The sequence below is a fragment of the Monodelphis domestica genome, chromosome 7 (assembly GCF_027887165.1).
Source record: "Monodelphis domestica isolate mMonDom1 chromosome 7, mMonDom1.pri, whole genome shotgun sequence".
Classification (NCBI taxonomy): Eukaryota; Metazoa; Chordata; class Mammalia; order Didelphimorphia; family Didelphidae; genus Monodelphis; species Monodelphis domestica.
Window position 1 is genome coordinate 53,172,916 of NC_077233.1, and position 18,397 is coordinate 53,191,312.

General features: G+C 43.9%; 1 protein-coding gene across 21 annotated transcripts in view; it reads left to right on the forward strand.

Moving 5' to 3' along the window:
• The window catches only part of ATP2B2 (ATPase plasma membrane Ca2+ transporting 2), a 591,738-nt gene that overhangs the window by 211,070 nt on the left and 362,271 nt on the right, over positions 1 to 18,397 (forward strand). For 3 of the 21 annotated variants that reach the window (XM_056804659.1, XM_056804639.1, XM_056804646.1), the window contains exon 1: positions 17,529 to 18,379. The exons of 10 other annotated variants lie outside the window; for them this stretch is intronic. The gene's annotated coding sequence lies outside the window, so the exon portion shown is untranslated. Of the gene's footprint in view, positions 1 to 17,528; positions 18,380 to 18,397 lie in introns of those variants that run through there. 8 more of the 21 variants (XM_056804654.1, XM_056804657.1, XM_056804634.1 and 5 more) reach the window with 6 other exon arrangements.

Genomic DNA, 18,397 nt, shown 5'->3' on the forward strand with positions numbered 1-18,397 from the left:
CTGAGAGACAAATACTACTATTATTATTGTTGTTGTTGTTGTTATTTTTATTATTAAACTCTGACCTTCCATCTTAGAATCAATGCTAAAAATTGTTTCCAAGGTAGAGGCTAGGCAATGGGAGAATAAGTGATTTGCCCAGGGTCACACAGCTAGAAAGTAGCTGAGGTCAAATTTGAACCAAGGACCTCCCATCTCTAGCCCTAGCTTTCAATCCACTGAGCCAACCAGCTGCCTCCTCATGGCTAGTATTATCATACTAATATTATTATTATATTATATTATTATACTCTAAGGCAAAGCTGGAATGCAGACCCAGTTTGTAGGATTCCATTCCAAATTCATTTTGGAAAATCCCTAATTGTGAGGCAATTTGCTCTGACTTCAAGCCTAAGTAAGGTCTTTGTCACTTCTTCCCAAGCCCAGTGTCTACACTCTCTTCCTCAATATCATTCTTTCTTTCCATAAAGAGAGAGATCATATAAACCCCAAGTGTTCTCTTCTCCACTCTTTTCCCAAAGGTATGGTGGTATTGACATTGAAAGATGATGACCAGCTGGTTGATAGTAGCAGAACAGGAGGGAGTGAGCTGAATCTGCTCATTTAAGTTGGGAAATAGTACAATGACTTAGACTCAGGAGGACCAGGTTAGATACTGTCTCTGACACTGTGCTGCATATCCATGGGCCAATCTCAATTTTTGGGGAGCCTCACTTTTCTCATCTACAAAATGGGAATAACAATACTTACACCTCCTCCCTCAAAGGATTGTTGTTAGGCTCAAATGAGAAAACACTGTCAAGTGGAGAAGAGATGGGAAGAAAAGCTGGGGAACCCTGGTTCCCTTCAAATCGCATCAAAGCAGTGGTTTCTGGACTTAGTTTGTATGGCATTGGATTCTGGGAGCTGCTGTTTGGTAGGGATGATATGGAATCTCTTTTCTTTGGGAGTCTTTTAGGGAAGAAGAGTAAGTCCCACCCACATGACTGTGTAATAATAAAGATTGAGTTAGTGAATCCCTTAGGAGCTGCTTTGATGCCTCCATGAGATCTCAAGCAGTCTTTTAGGGTTCAGACATTTATTAACTCTGCCATCATTAAGTCATCTGTGTGTTTCATCTCAGAGGACCTAGTTTTGATTGAGACTTGGGTCATTTTTTCCCCATCTCTTTCCATGTCATTTTTTCTCATCTATAAAATGGAGTTAAATTAGATGGCCTCTCACCTTTCTTCTAGCTCCAAGTGTATCTATTACCTCTCTGAGACTCAGTTTTCTCATGTGAAAGATGGGGATATCTGTACCATCTATGTCCCAAAGAACAAGAGGGGGAAATTGGTTTATAACCCTTAAGGCTCTCTAGTCCTATGTGATTGTTTTTGTGATTCTGATCAGTGAAAGAAGATGCCACAACTGCCACGTGGCGAGAACATCCTGTTCTCAAAATCACCCCAGCAGGACAGAGGTGGGTGTTTCGGAGTCTTATCTGGGGCTCTCAGGATATGAAACAAGCACACACATTTGTCAGGAGAGTTTGGCATCCCTCCCTCCCCAGCACACCAAAAAGACATGTTGTGATGCCAGAAAGGAAAGGCAATTCTGTGAAAAGGGATGAGGCCTACCACTGCAGAACAGGTACCTGGAATCAAGTGAGTCTGGCTGGCTGCCCTCCTTTCACAGCTGTGCTTTGGAGAGGGGAGCCAAGGCCCAGCTGGGCCTCAAAAGAAGATGTCTTTAAAAAAACAATAACAAACCACAGACCAGAAAGGAAAACCAGCCACAAGACATACTAGACCTCTTCCATCCAAATGAGTGTTGTCTTGTTCAAAGTAGGCTTATGGGGAGGCTACACGCTCCTCCCTACAAGGATGTAGATGTGCTGGGCATACTCATAACATCCTTTAGTGATGGCCAAAAGAGTTCCTCCAAATCTCTTCAATGGTGGCACATTCTTATACTTGGAGATGCTATAGGCTTGGAATTGGGGAAATGGCCAAAAGCCACCCAAAGCTACACTTGGCAAATGAAACAAAGGATCCAGCTATAGAGAATCCCATTTAGGGTAAAAAAAATTAGGGGGTGGGAGGTCCTGGGTTCATATATGGCTTCAGACACTTCCTAGCTATATGACCCTGGGCAAGTCACTTAACCCTCATGGCTTAGCCCTTACCACTCTTGCCTTGAAATCAATATACAATATTAGTTCTAAGATGAAAGGTAAGGGTTATAAAAAAATGAGTGATAAGAAAGGAATAAGACCACCTTCCTTCAATGGTCTCTAAAATGTTTTTAGCAAAGGCAGCAACTTTAGAATTGCTGCCTAACCCCTTTTCTCCATTGCTATTCTAATTTTGAGGGGACCAGGGATGGTTAGGTAGGTAAAGCATTTATTAGCCTCTTCCTATGTGCCAGGCTCTGTGCTAAGCACTGGGGATAGAGGCAAGCAAGATAGACCCTGACTTCTAACAAGCTTCTATTTGAATAGAAAGAATCCAAGAATCAAGGAGGGATGGTATGCTTGTGGCTATGTGGTTGGGTAATGATGGCTAGGAAGTGACCTGGGTGGCCTGGTTTGGGGCAATGTAATGTGTGAAAACTTGTATTAGAGCCCTGGGTAGTTCTGGGTCAGAGTCCAAGGCTGGAGAGGGTGGTATAGACAGACACGAGGATGATCAGCTTGGTGTTGGGGCAGCACGATGTTGGGAGAACACCAGGCTTCATTGCAGGAGGCTTGGATATGAATTCTGTCTCTTTACACCAACTGGCTGAGTGATCATGGGCAAAGTCAAGTTTTGACACTTCTCTGCTTCTTAATTTCCTTATATGCCAAATGGAGAAAACCATAGTTGTATTACTTTCCTTACAGTATATTTGGGAGGAGAGTCCTTGGTGAACTCCCAAACACTGTAGAGAGATGGGTCAGCAATGATTTGGATATCAATCTGCATTTTACGTCCACTGCACTGATTTACAGGTACATGGAGGAATGGAGGGTACCCAGGCACAGAACACAGAACAAATTGCACTTAGTGTGCAAGAGCTGAATGGATTTTAGAAATTATTGAATTCAAACTTTTCATTTATGGAGGAGGGAAACGAGGCACAGTGATGGGAAATTGACTTGCACAGGGCCATATGAGTCGTAAGGGGCAGAGTCAGAATTTGAACCTAGACCCTCTGATTCCAAAGTTGGCATGCACACATTTTTTTTCTACTTTGCAACCTGATTATTCTGATATCATCAGCCCTCATGAGTTTCTCATTGCTTGATAGTTAAAGTCCAGACCCATTGGCTTGGATCTATTTCCTATTGCTCCACTTCCCCCTCAAAGTCTCAGTTATACTCTTGCTTGCCTTGGTGTCTTCGTTTTGTTTTTAAACTCTTATTTTCTCTTGTTTCTAAGACAGAAGAGTATCAAGAGGAAAGCAGTTGGGGCTAAGTGATTTGCTGAGAGTCACACAGCTAGGAAGTGCCTGATACTAGATTTGAACTCAGGTTCTCATGACTCCAAGCCTGGTTCTCTATCTGCTAAGCTGCCCCAGTGTTCTTGTTATTGCTGAACCCTGCTACCCCACACCTCCTCCCTTTCTCCTACCTACCCCTTTCCTCCCCATCCCAAGCTAGGTGGCATAGGTGGACAGAACACAGGATCATCAGGATTTCAGAAAGATCTGAATTTAAACCCTGCCTCAGGCACTTCCTAGCAGTGTAATTCTGGGTAAGTCCCTTTACTCTTTTTATTTAGTTTTCTCCTTTGTCCAATGAGGGTTTGGATTAGATGGCCTCAAGATCTGTTCTAACTCTGAATCTGTGATCCCATGATTCCTGGATTCCCTACCCTTCATCTCTGACCCTTGAAATCCTCCTCATTCTGCAAAGGTTCCATCATCCCTTAAGGTCTAATTCAAATGCCAATGGTCAATTGCCAGTTCAAATGTCATTTCCTCCAGGAAGTCTTTCCCTTGCCCATAGTCAGCACTGATCTCTGTTCTGTTTATGTATCTGTGGCCCTTTGCTGTATAGACTCAGGACAGTCTGCCTTACTTTTACTCGGGTGCCACTGAAAACAGCCCTCCATAATCAATCCCTAAACTGTCTTGACAGATGAATTACACATTACTCTGTTTCTCCAGCCCTTTCCTCTAGCTAAAGCAAAGTTAGGAGAACAAGGAAAGCGATTATTGCTATGACAACAACAATGTAAATTTAAAAAAATCTAGCAAACACAAGCTATGGAATTCTAATGACCAAATTTGGCTTCAAAGGAGGGGGGGGGGCTAGAAATGAATCTCTTTCTCTTCTCTATGGAGCTGGGAACTATGTATATGGACTTTGCTTAGACCACCAGGCTCGGCTGATGTGCTTGAAGGTAAGTTTAACTGAATTGCTTTGATTCTCTCTTTTTGCTGTGTCTGTATGTACCACTCCATTTCCCACTACTGATACCTTTTCTGGGTTGTTCCCTTATTTCTGGAATCTTCTTCCTTCCTAACCGCTATTTGAAATCTAATTATCCTTCAAGGATCAGTTCATGTCACCTCCTAGAAGAAACCTTCTTTGATAACTTCTCTTCCCAAATTTAGTGTTCTTCTCACCCTAAATGACTTGGTAAACTTATTTCTCTGTGTATAGGGGCTTCTCTGGGCTGCCCTCCTCAGATAAATTCCATAGGGAGAGCCAGGATTGCTTTGTTTTTGTCCATTTCTCTAGGATCTAGACCTTTGCCATGATAAATTCTGTGGACTTGAATGAACATTGTACATATGTCTCAGGAGAGGGCATGCCCACTGTCTTCTCTCTGTTGCATCCACTGAAGCCCTTTTGGAAAAGAAAGTCAAGAAGGGTTCTTCCTTTTTAAAAAAAATTTAAACCCTTACCTTCAGCCTTAAAATCAATACTGTGTATTGGTTTTAATGCAGAAGAGTGGTAAAAGACTAGGCAATAGGGGTTACATGACTTGCCCAGGTTCACACAGATAGGAAGTGTTTGAGGCCATATTTGAACCCAGGACCTCCCATTTCTGGGCTTGTCTCTCAATACACTGAGCTATCCACCTGCCCCAAAGAAAGGTACTTCTGACTAGATTGTCAATCTCTTTTCCCCTGAGATTATTCTGGTTGCCAGGCTCCAGTATTAGGGGGAGGGAGAAGAAGAGGAAGGAAAACCTTAAAGTGCAGAGCCTAGCATCTTGTATGTTGGCCAGAAGCAATCATTCAAGCATTTATCAAGTACTTCTTGTGTACCTGGCACCATGCTAAGTGTTAAGGACATACAAATTAAAGCAAGGCAGTTCTTGCCCTCAAGGAAATCACATTTTGCTGGGGAGAAAGAACAAATAAGAATATTAAAAAAACACAAAAAATGCAAAGCAGTCTTTTTGGTGGGGACAGAGCACAGATCAGGAAAAAGAAAGGAAGCTATAAGTCAGAAAGTGTTTGTATGTCAACATTAGAGCTCCATGGGGCTCTGTGGGTGTTCTAGGGACAACAAGTATTTTGGTTGCAGGGAGACATGAAAGCTGGAAGAGACTTTAGATATAATTTATTTCAATCTCTTAATTTGATTTCATAGATATTTTTTAAAAATAGTACCTTTGTTTTCAAGTATATCTTTTTCCCCTCTCTCACCCAGCAATGAATCAAAAAGAAAGAAAAGGAGCAATTCAGTCAAACTTACTAATACATTGGCTGAGTTTGATGGCCTAAGCAAAGGGGGATTCATTTCTAGCTCCCTCCTTTGGAGTCCAGTTTGGTTATTAGAATGACATAGTTTGGATTTGCTATTCTTTCAATAACACTGCTATCATAGTCATGTTTATTGTTTTCCTTGTTTGCCTTACTTCACGTTGTATCAGTTCATATAAGTCAATCCCTTCATTTTTCTCCTCTCCTCCTGCCCTCTCCTTCCCTCCTTCATCTTCAATGGCTATTTGAAACTAAAAACAAGGTATAAAAAGGTATAAAAAAGAGGTATAAAAAAGGTATAAAAAGAGGTATATATATATATATATATATATATATATATATATATACACACATCTTCATTCTCAATATTTGGATGGCTTTTTTTTTCCAAGATGGAAAACCCTGGAAGCTGTGATGTACTTATTATCAAAAGCTGTGATATACTTATTATCACCTCAGATCAAGAGTTGAAGAGACTTTACTAGTCATTTAATCCCATTCCTTTATTTTGTGGAGGAAGTTAGCAGCTCAAGGCAGAAGAGGAAACTGAGGCCAAAATGGGTGAAGCCATTTGCCCAAGTTCACACAGGTCCAAGGAACAGAGTCAAGATTCAAGGCTTGGTCTTCTTAACTCTGAGTCTAGTATTCTTTCCTCTACACTATACATATAAGGAAGGAGGAGGGAGGGTAAGTTTTAAGATTTTAATTCTGGTCCAGTTGGTCTAGAGGAATCTGTCAGTAAATTAGTCAGTAAACATTTATTAAGTACCTACTGTGTATTAAAGTATCATAGCTATAGATTTGAAATGGATCTCTAAGACTGTGTTGTTCAAACTTATTTTGTCAGTGAGAAAACAGACCTGGAAAAGCTGAATGATAAGTAAAGACACACTGATAGTAATCACCAGTGGGAAGATTTGAATACAGGCCCTCTTACTCCAGAATTGGTCCTCTTTCTATTGTTCTATATTCTAAGGAGGCAGAGAAAAGAAAATGAAATAATATCTGACCTGATAGAGCTTACATTTTACCAGGAAAGACAATAGCTCACTTCTACTCTCTCTCTCTCTCTCTCTCTCTCTCTCTCTCTCTCTCTCTCTCTCTCTCTCTCTCTCTCTCTCTCTCACCTTTGTCTCTGTATATCTGTCTCAGTCTCTCTCCCTCCCTCTCCTCTCTCCCATTTCCCTCTAAGATTCTTTGGTAATAAAATATCTGGGGTTTAGAGTAGATGACCTCTGAAGTCTGTGCCTGTCACACTATGATCTGGGTAATTCATGACCTTGGGTGAGTCATCCTGCCTCTTTGGCCTTTAAGGCCCTTCATCTGTAAAATGAGGGGGTTGGACTTAATGGTGTCTAAAGTCTCTACCTGCACAGAATCTATGACCCTATAATCCTTGACTTGAAGGTCCTTTGCAACTCTCTATAAACGGGACAATTTCTTCATTTTTCTCCTCCCCTTTCCTGTCCTCTCTCCTCCTCTCTTCCCCCCCCCCCACCTTCCTTATCCTCAGTGGCTCTTTGAAAGTAATAATAGATATAAGAACATATTCATACGCAACATTTGGTCAGCTTTATTTTCCAAGATGGAAGACCATAATGAACAATGGATATTGGGACCTTGGGCATTTATTCCAAGCATGGGGACAGCATATGCAATGGCTTAGAGACTAGTAAGAACAGGATAAGAATGAGAGGTTGGTCTGCTAATTTAGCTCGGATGTAGGATTTATGAAGGGGAGTAATGGGAGATAAGGCTGGAGAAGGTAGTTTGGTTTCAGATTGCAGAGCCTAGAATGGCAGGATCAGAGGCTGATTCTTCATTTACTTGGCCATGGGGAGTTGTTGAAGAACTTTTGAGCATGGTTGGTTTGCCTGGGCCTGTCCACGAGTGCTGAAAAACATGTCTGGTCTGTGAGACATTTATATGAAGTCATTGGGGAGTCAGTAATGAAAACATGGGTGAGCTCCCACCTTCGGATACTGGAAACCAGGGATCCATTATGAGGTCTCTGAAAAGTAAAGCATTAAATCCGTGGAGCACCTTCATCTCAATGTGAGAGACATAAGGACTCCCTAATTGGACTCAATCATGGTTCCTTTTATTGCTGCCTCACACCCAGTGTTCTGAACAGTTGCCCATTGTCTGCCAAAACATCTTTTAGTGTTAAGTAGAACCCAGCCCAGGTGGATTCGGGTGCCCTTTTCCTCTTGTGCTTGATATATATTCACACCGTTTCCCAATTCTCTGACAGTTTAATCCCGGAAGAAAGATTGACATCCCTCAACTGTTTCTATTAACAATCTGACAGTGCCATAGAATCCTAGGATAGAGAGGGAACTCGAAGGTCACATTAGCCAACATTTTGGTGTGAAAGTGGAATGAATTAACAAACGTTTATTAAGTGCCTGCCATGTGCCAGGCACTGTTAGACTCTGGGGATAAAAATACCAAATATGTATAAATAATATTTTTATGTTTTAATATTATTTAATATTTTAATAAAATACAAAAATGAAATACTGCTTGCATTCGCTAGAGGAAACCGTAGAATCTGAGACTCGTGGAATCTCTGTTGGAAGAGACATCTGCTACAGCCCAAACTTGGAAATTTCCTTATGGCTGAGCAGTGGCCATATGGCCTTTGCTTGAAGACCCTTCACCTCCTGGGGCAGCTCATTCCACTTTGGGATTTCAGTCATATCCACCACTTTGCACCCCCATTTTGGGTTTTCTTGGCAAAGACACTAGAGTAGTTTGCCTTTTCCTTTTTCAGCTCATTTTTAGATGATGAAACTGAGGCAAACAGGGTTAAGTGACTTGCCCAGGGTCCCACAGTTAGTCAGTACCAGATCTGAACTTAGGTTTCCCAACTATGGACCTGGTACTCTATCTACTGTGTCACCTAGCTTCCTGGTACTTTGACATGGCTAGCTCTAAATATTAGAGTATTTTTTTTCTTACTTTCAGCCTAAATTTGCATCAGTATCTTCCAACCTGTTATTCCTCATTCTTGGAGACTTGGGGAATGTTTGCCCTGGGAGGGACCTTAGTTCTCATGAACCCTTTCTACAGCATCCACCGAAATCATAGCCTGAAAACTTCCAGTAATAGGGAGCTTGCTCCCTTTCACACTTTGTGGAGCCACTCTCCTTGGGTAGACATTGTTCCTTATCTTGAGCCCAAATCTGCTTTTCTGGAATTTTCTCAGCTGTGTCTATAGCCAAAGAGGTTGTCTGATCCCTTTTCAACATGATAGTTGTAGCTTCCAGAGTTCACCCTTTAACTAGGAGTCCCTGAAAGGGATGATGCTGCCAGTGCTGCTAGTGATCATACTGTTGATAATGCAAACATCAACAATGGTATTAATGGTATATTGCATTTAGAATTTACAGGTTGCACACAGAATAAACTTTATGAAACACCAGGATTCAGACAGAAATGACAGCCCCTGCTCTCAGGGAGCTTATGGGCTAGAATGTGGGGGAGAATGAGTCTTTTAATCATCTTTGATGTCACTTTTATTTTTGAATTCCTATCACTGGCATCAAGCCTGGTACAGAATAGCTAGTAAACATTTATGAAGTGCCTTCTATATGCAGGTATTTCCCTAAAAACTCAAATATTATCTTATTTGATCCTTGCAACAACCCTATAATGCTATTATTGCTATTATCCTGCTGCTATTATTATTATTATTATTATTATTATGATTATGCTGCTGTTATCCCAATTTTACAGTTGAGGAAATAGAGTCACATAGCAATTAAGTGACTTGCTTAGGATCACACAGAAAATGTCTAATCTTGGATTTTTATCAAGTATTTTATTTCATTTAAAAAAAACCCTGTCTGTCTGTCTTACTATCAATGCTAATATAGAAATGTGGCCAGGGCTAGGCAGTTGGGGTTACCTGGCAGCTAGGAAATATTTGAGGCGAGATTTGAATCTAGGTCCTAGCTGCCCCTAATCCTATGTTTAAACTCTGATCATCCTGACTCCAGGACCAGGGCTCCATCCATTGCACCATCTGGATAGCTTTGGAGGTGACTCTTGACCTCTAGGTGAAGGTTAGACTAGGTGCACCACCCCGTCCAGATCCAGGGAACCTCCTCAGAAAAGGAGGCTGAGCAATTCTTCAATGGATGACAGCATAAACCCTTGTAGGATAATCCAGCAAGTAACTGTAACAAAGTACCTCCTAGGCAAATGAGGTCCTGGGGTGGGGTGAGAGTCTAGAAACAAAGTAGATAAAATAGCCAAATAAAATCAGTTTGCTGCCCTATTGAGTTTCTAATCTCTTTCCAGGCCACATCTAACTCTTTTTTCCAAGGAAGGCTTTTGGCTCTTTTCCAGACTGGATGGTATTTGATTAGAGGGACAGCTCCTGAATGTTTGCAAGCCCTCTGAGACCATCCCAGCATTGTCACCCCCATTTTACGGATAAGTGAACTGAGGCTCTGAGAATTGGAGGAATACATTCAGAGTTACATTGGGAATGTCAGAAACTGGGATGCAAATTATTGTCTTACCCACTTTCTGCCTCCTCCCTGTTCCAATGAAAACTCAGGTTTACAGAACACTTTGCCTGTAAGTTTGTGAGGTAGTTATTGGGATTATTGATAGTCCTATTTTGCAGATGAAGAAAATGATTCTGTAGGGATGGGGGTTAAGGTATTTATCTGGGTTTCCTGATCACCTTCCCCACCCATTTTTCTTTGATCTGGCACTTCTGGCACTGTCATTAGCATGTCAGCTTTGGAGACAAGAAGACCTGCATTCCAGTCTTGCCTTCCTGTGTGACATTAATTAGCTATGTGATCCTAGACAAATAACTCAACTGCTCGTTGCCACAGTTCTCTCATCTATAAAATGGGCTTGATAATAATACTTGTGCTTCATCCTTCACATATTATTTCAGGGAAAGTGCTATATAAACTGGAAAGTGTCCTATAAATGTGAATTATTATTGTTATCATGATCACAGAAACTGTTGAGTATAGAGACACATTATTTTTGAATTGCCTCATGCATATGCTTGCTTTGACTCTTTCAACTTGACCTGAACCTCAGAATCATAGAATCACACACAGACTGTCTAATCAAAGGGAGTTTTTAACTTGGGGTCGACGAACTTATTTTATTTTATTTAAAAAAAACCCCAAAACCTCCTATCTTCTGGTCTAGAATCAATACAGTGTATTGGTTCCAAGGTAGAAAAGTGGTAAGGACTAGGCAGCAGTGGTTAAATGACTTGCCTTTGATAAGATCACATGGCTAGGAAGTGTCTGAGGTCAAATTTGAACCCAGGATCTCCCTTCTCTAGGCCTCTCAATCCACTGAGCCACCTGATTGCCCCCTCTATATTTAATTTTATGCATTGAAAAACATTATTCTGAGAAATGATCTGTATACTTTACTCAGCTGCCAAAGGAATCCGTGACTTCACAAGAGGTTAAGAACCTTTGATCTGGTCTGACTTTCTCAGAAAATAAAACCAAGACCCAGAGGCATTATGGGCAGGTCCACAACACTCTTGACTTCTAGTACAACCCAATTCAACAAGTATTTATTAAATCCTTACTTTGTGCAAGGTACTAGGAATGAAAAAAACAAAATGAAAGAAAATCTGCTGTCAAAAGTTTTAAATTCTATTGGTGGTAGTAGTGGGGTCTATGACATGCAAACATAATCATTTGAGTGGAGGAATAGGACACCAACTGCTTAGGGGATCCTCTTTCAGTCCTTTCCAACTCTTCTCAATCCATGGACCAAATGACTATGGGTTTTCTTGGCAAGGATACTGGGGAAGTTTGCCATTTTCTTCTCTGGTTTATGCAAACAAGGATAAAGTGACTTGTTTAGGATCACACAGCTGGTAGGGTATGAGCTCAGGTTTGAACTCTGGTCTTTCTGATTCCAGGCTCACTGCTTTATCTACCTAGCTACCCAGAAGGTTTCCCATAAGAGGTGGCAAATGAGATGAGCCTTAAAGGAAGCTAGAGATGGATTCTAAGAAGCAGGGGTTAAGAGAGAGTGTATTCCAGGCATGGGGGAAAGCCTGTGCAAAGCTTTGCCTGGAGATGGAATGCTGAGTCTGTGGAAACAACAAGTAGGCTGATGTGGCTGGAATGTTGACTGAGTGAAATCAAATCAACCTGGAAAGATAGGCTGCTGGAAGGAATCACAGAGAAGCAGGACAGCTCGTAAAGTGACGTGTAGAATTGATTATACCTCAGAAGAGAAGCAAGATCTAGGGAATGGAGAATCACAAGTTCACATATCATTCTCTGTTTCTATTCTAAACTGTATGTGGAAATGCTTATTTTACTTAGTGTTTGTTAAATCCAAAATGAAAATAAAATTGAATTAAAATAAGAAAGATAAGCTGGAATTAGATTGTTAAGGACAATAAATGCCAAAACGGAGTCTGTGTTTTTTTTTCTGAGGCAATGGGGAGTCATTGAAGCTCCTTGAGCCAGGTGGAGAGTAGAAGATAAGACTTCTGCTTTTTTTTTTTCATGCCCCACAGAACTCAGGAGAAGGCTAGACAGAGCACAGGCTCCAGAAATATTATTTAAATTGGATGAGAGTGAAATCCTTCCTTTTCTACTACTTCCTCTTCCCACCCCAATTCACCCCCTGCCTTTCATCCTCCAGACATTATTCCCAAACCTTCCCTGCCCTTCCACAAGATCTGTAGTTTTCCTTTGGGTCATCCCTTGCTCATGCCAAGGTCAGCCCCCTTTGGTATTTCCTCATTTTGATCTTCAGTCTTTTTCCAGCTTCCTTGAGGTGTGACCCTATCCTATCCTTCCCAACTTTCCTGGAATCCAATTGGACACCCAGTTTTTTAATGTCCCAGAATCGCCCCCACAGACTTACCTTGTCTCTCTCTCTCTAGCCCCCATCCCAACTGTGTGTCTTGAAAAGACCAGATGGTCTAGATTTATTTATCTTTTTTAATGGAAAGCAGCCCCAAGGGGAGACAGATTTGGGCTCATTTATGAGCAGGAGCTTTCTAACCACCAGAGCAATGGAACAAGCCTACCAGGATGGTGAAGGGCCTTGAACTCATTCCACACATATATTGGACCAAGGAACTCAGGAGGTTTAGCCCAAAGAAGAGAGCATTCGAGGATGATATGGTAATTGTCTTCAAGCATCTGAAAGATTGTCATGAAGACGAAGGATTAGATTTGTTCTACCTGACCACAAAAAGCAGAATAAGGAGCAGAGTTGCAAAGGGGACAAATTTAATCTTGGTGTAAGAGAAAAAAGCTTCCTACTATCATACTAGCTAATATTTATATAGTACTGTTATGTTCTAGGCACTGTGCTAAGTGCTTTACAATTATGATCTCATTTTATCTTCACAACAACCCTGGGGGGCTGTAGGTGCTATTATTATCTACATTTAACAGATAAAAATAATAATAAAAGTAGCCATCGTTCTTATAGTGCATACTATGTACCAGGTGCTGTGCTAAGGACTTTATAATCACCATCTCATTCTATTCTCTGTACAACCTTGGGAAGTACGCACTTTTATTATCCCTATTTTACAGATGAGGAAACTGAGACAAACAGAGGTAAAATGACTTTCCTAGGGACACACAGCTAGTAAGTCTGGAGGCTGAATTAGAACTCGGGTTTTTCTGACTCCAGGTCCAGTGCTCTCTAACTGCATTCCCTAGCTGCTTGTGCTGGCCAAAAGTACCATGGACATTTCCTTTAACTGAAAGTCTTGAGAGAGAGAGGGAGAGAGGGAGAGAGGGAGAGAGGGAGAGAGGGAGAGAGGGAGAGAGGAGGAGAGGGGGAGAGGAGGAGAGGAGGAGAGGGGGAGAGGGGGAAGAGGGGGAGAGGGGAAGAGGGGAAGAGGGGGAGAGGGAAAGAGGGGAAGAGGGGAAGAGGGGAAGAGGGGAAGAGGGGAAGAAGGGGAGAGGGAGAGAGGGGGGAGAGGCAGGTTGTATGTTTTTTAGGGGAGGAGTCTTTTCCTGGGGAGTAGGTTGGACAGGATAGCCCCTATAGGCCCTCCTGCCCCCCAATTCTGACATTCTGAACTTATGCTTATTCATACCTTATGTGAGTTCTCAGATACCAAAGCTGAGCGGTCTCTTGTTAAGGAGACTGTAGAAGGGATGCTGGTATAGCATAGAGTCCAGACTGGAGGATCTTTTAAGGCCCCTTCCAAGTCTAAGATTCTGGTGAATCAGCTTTACTAGACTTGACCTTTATTAAGATCAGGAATCCTCTGGGATGGGAGAGCACCCAGATAAGATTCACCATTTTACCCAGAACTAGCTTCATTGCTTTGATTTATTAAAGCAGCTCAGAGCAGAGCTATGATATGGGTGATCTCCCTAGCCTGATGGACTGTCCTCACTCCCAGAGCCCTCCCTGGGCACCTGTAATTTAATATTATTGGAGATAAAGGTCTGCTTTCCCTGGGCAGCTTCTGGACTCCAGGCTGAGCTTTTAATCTGACCTCACACTTTCCACCCCCCATCAGAAATTCTTAGAATTACAACTTACCTTAGAGATCATCCAGCTAAAAATGTGATGACACCCCCTCCCCCTCAGCTTTCTCCCTCCCTATTTTATAGATAAGAGAACTGAGGGCTCAGGGAAGGGGGTTGCTTGCCCAAGGACACACAGCTGTTCAATGGCTGTTCTGGGACTCCAACCTAGATCACCTGATTCCTAGTCCAGGCCTTCTCTCTCTCTCTCTCTCTCTCTCTCTCTCTCTCTCTCTCTCTCTCTCTCTCTCTCTCTCTCTCTCTCTCTCATCTCTCTCTCTCCTCTCTCTCTCTCTCTCTCTCTCTCTCTCTCTCTCTCTCTCTCTCTCCTCTCTCTCTCTCTCTCTCTCTCTCTCTCTCTTCTCTCTCTCTCTCTCTCTCTCTCTCTCTCTCTCTCTCTCTCTCTCTCCCCCCCCTCTCCCTCACTGTCTCTCTCTCCCCTCTCTCTCTCTCTCTGTCTTTCCCTCTCTCCCCTCTGTCTTTCCCCCTCTCCCCCTCTCTGTCCTCTCCCCTCTCTGTCTCTCCCTCTCTCCCTCTCTCCTTCTCTCTCCCTCTCTCCTTCTCTCTCTCTCTCTCTCTGTCTCTCCCTCTCTCCCCTCTCTGTCTCTCCCCTCCCCTCTCTCTCCCCCCCCAACATACTGGGCTTGGAGGCCCAGCTGTCTGCCAGCTATTAGAAGGGATCTGATAAACTCCTTTGCACCAAAGTGATATTGGCTTGTATCCTTCCAGGAATATTTAGGCTTTAGCACAGGAGAATGACTGACCCTGTAGGAAAAGGCTCCAGGGGTGGAATTCCCTTTTTGCCCCACTGACCTGTCCCAGGGCACCTTTCCCATTTCCGGTGTATGTGTGTGTGTGTGTGTGTGTGTGTGTGTGTGTGTGAAGCACAGAGGGAAGCTTTTTGGCTTTTTTGGCATTCATTCCTACACTCAGTAGGAAAGTGCCTACTCTGCTTGTGTGAGACTGGCCTTGGGGCAGTTTCCTTTAAAAGTCAGTTACAAAAAGACTCTCTCCCTGGGCAGTACCCCTACCTCCAGCTGTGTGTATTATTTTCTCCACTCACCTTTTCCCCACTTTAGCCATATGTAAGCCACTTGGGCTTGGCTTTGGATCTCTCCTAAGCAGTGGTGCTTGCTACTTGCATCAAGATGGAAGGAAATCTAGCACCCTCTTGGCTGAGGACAGGCAGCTTTCTGGAGTCAGGGTGACAGACTAGAATCAGAGAGCTGAGCCATGCTCTCTGCCCCAAGGGGGAGGGGTACTTCTACCCAGGGAGGGTACCCCTAGGGTCCAGAGAAGGATTGTGTATTTCCTTTCCCATAGCAAATTGATCTAGGTGAAATCAGGTTAAACTAAAACATGGGGGTGGATCTTGAAGAAAAAGGATAAAACAGTTATTACTAAAAGGCAAAATGTAGCTTGAGGGCCATGTGTGAAAGTCATTGTGGGACACTGGCAAGTCCTTTAGGTTTGGAATATGAAAGGCCCAGATTCAAATCTTGCCTTAGACATTTAGTAGTTCTGTGACCCTAAAGGGACCTCAGTTATCTCATCTCTGAAATGGGGTCATTGGACTTGATGAACACTGAGGTGGCTTTTCCCTCTTAAATCTTTGATCCTATCATGTAAATGATGGTTTGGCATTATGTTAGGCTTGGGGGTAGGGGAGAGCTGGGTTAGATATTTTATGATCTGAATCTGTGGTGGTTTTTTTTTTCTTCAACTAGCTAGCCCAGAGCCACCAGGTCCTCTCCCAAGAGCTCCTTTCCTTATTAGTCACCTCTCATCTACCATGTGAATGAGGATTCCAAAACCTCTGGTCTGGAGCCCCCACCCTCCTTCCCTTACCCCCAGGGATTGTTCTGTCTACCTTGGCCTTCATCCTTGACTTGGATGGTGTGTGGTCATGTGAAGAGCACTCAGTGTCTTCAGATGATGGGGCAGGGGGAAAGGCCTGGATCAAAAGTGGAGGGACCTGTGTTATTTACTACCTGTGTGACCTTGGGAAGTTTCTCCATCTCCAGTCCTTGATTTCCTCCCCTGTAAAATGAAGAGCCTGGATTGGGTGGCTTTCCAGCTCTCTTGATGCTTTCTCCCTGCATGACCTTGCTTGCCTGGGCCTATCTCAGGCCTCAGTTTCCTCATCTACAAAATGAGGAGTTTCCCTGGATGGCCTTGGAGGTCCCCTCCAGCTTTCTCTCTTGAAGACATCCACAGCCCCATGAAGGATGGAGGGGAGGGAATGCAGTAAGGTACAGAGAGGGAAGCTACTCAGGTCATGGAGCTCTGGTGTCCTCGATGCCTCTCATTGGCCAGGTGAGCGGATTTGACTGATTAGGGATCTTGGCTGTTCCCCACTGCCTTGCTCCCTCCCCCCCTTCCTCTCTCCCTCCCTCTCTCCCTCCCACCCCTTCTCTTCTATATTGCTTCCATTTTGGTGCAGTGCAGACTTTTGGTTTGAACTAGCCGAATTGATATTCTGAGCAAGCCTGTGAGCAGGGATGACAGAGCACCAGCACAGCTCCTTCTCCAAGCATATGGGGGAGCTAGCCTGGCCTGCAGCTGCCCGCTCTGTCCGTCACGGAGTCTGGCTGGCCCCGAATGGCTCCCAACTTTAAAGGAACAGAGAGGCATTTTGGTTTCCTCTCTTTCCCCTTTCTGCCACATGCCCTGGAAAAGGCAAGGGTCTACTAGACTGACATGTGTCTTTTGGGGGGTGGGGTGGGGAACAGGGCCATTTTAGGGTGAGGCAGCCTGAGGTGGGCCACCTGTTTAAGAGCAGAAAGGGTCAGCAAGACTGGAATCCCAAAGGATCCCCCAACCTTGGAATTCTTAACCTCTTTCCAACTTTCTTCCCTCCTTCCTCTCCAATCCCCTGCCCCTCAGTCTTCCAGTTTTAAAGGGGGCAGATGTACCTAAGGTGAAATAGAGGGAAAACTGGGCCATATTTGGTACTTTCAAAGCTTATTGTAGTTTATAGCACCCTCCCCCCCCCCAAAGGGTCCCAGGGATGGCTGGGAAGTAAGTCAGTGCTAGCCTGTCAGTTCCTTCCACATGTGTCTCCTACCCCATACTCTTCGTCCTTGCAACAGGTATTCAGGAAACACAAAAGCACATGCTTACTTGCAATCTCTCAGGAAGCCCTAGGGATCGATGACTGAGAGAGCTGAGAGCTGGTCCCTCAGAGAGGCTTCTTTTCGGGCCAAAGTCCCAGGGAATCCTAGAACCTTAGCCCATGAGAACTGGCAAGGGAGAATGTAGGGCCCTGGTGTTGATGCTCCCGCTTCTAGCTGGCTGGTCAGCGGGACTGACCTTTTTTGCCCTAGCAGGAAGGGGCAATTAAATTGTCTGGAAGGACACTGGGGCTGTGTGGGGCCATGTGCTGGGTCCTGACTCCTGCAAGCATGCCCAAGCTCACTCCAACCCCATCTAGAGAGCTCTCAGGCTCCAGGGTCCTAGAAATGGTCCTGCCTACAGATAATGGGATTCCAGATTGCTCTGCTGTGCTCAGCCCAGCTCTGCAGGGTCAGGAATGAATGTCTGACCAAGTTGGTTGGGAAGAAGGTGGCTTTTAGAACCTGACTTCCCTGGGCAAACCATGTGGACCACCCTGTACCTTGTCCAGACTTCTTAACCCGGCAGGCAGAAAGGCCTTCAGACCCCTTCCCCTTGCTACCCCAAACCTCACTGCCTCCCTTCCTTCCCCCAGGATCGCGATCGAACCTGACAGTCCTTGTCCTTGACGGTTTCTCCCACTTCTGGGTAGGTGGCATATTCCTGGGAGTTTGCCATCTTCTGTGTTTGTCGTTATCCCAAGGGACGTATTAGAGGAACAAACAACAACATGGTGGTTGATTCCACCCTCCCCCTCAGTCCCCCTGCCTCCTGGTGGAGAAAGCTTTTTTTTTTCTTCCCTTTACTCTATCGGCCACGTTTCTTTCCCCCTTCCAAGTGCCTTAAGCTGAGGGCAGAAACATCCCCCGAGATTGCATTTTGCTGGTGAGATGCTCTCATAAATATCCCAGCTCCCTCCCCTACCTGCTTCATCAGGATGGTACAGTCTGCAGAGGGACTCCAGGCGGCTAGCCCAGCCTCTCACCGCCTTCCAGATGCGGTACAGTGATTATTCGGCTGGGCAACTGGAAATCCTTTTGGATGGGTGATGATTTGTTAGCCAAGTAAGTAGCGACATCCAC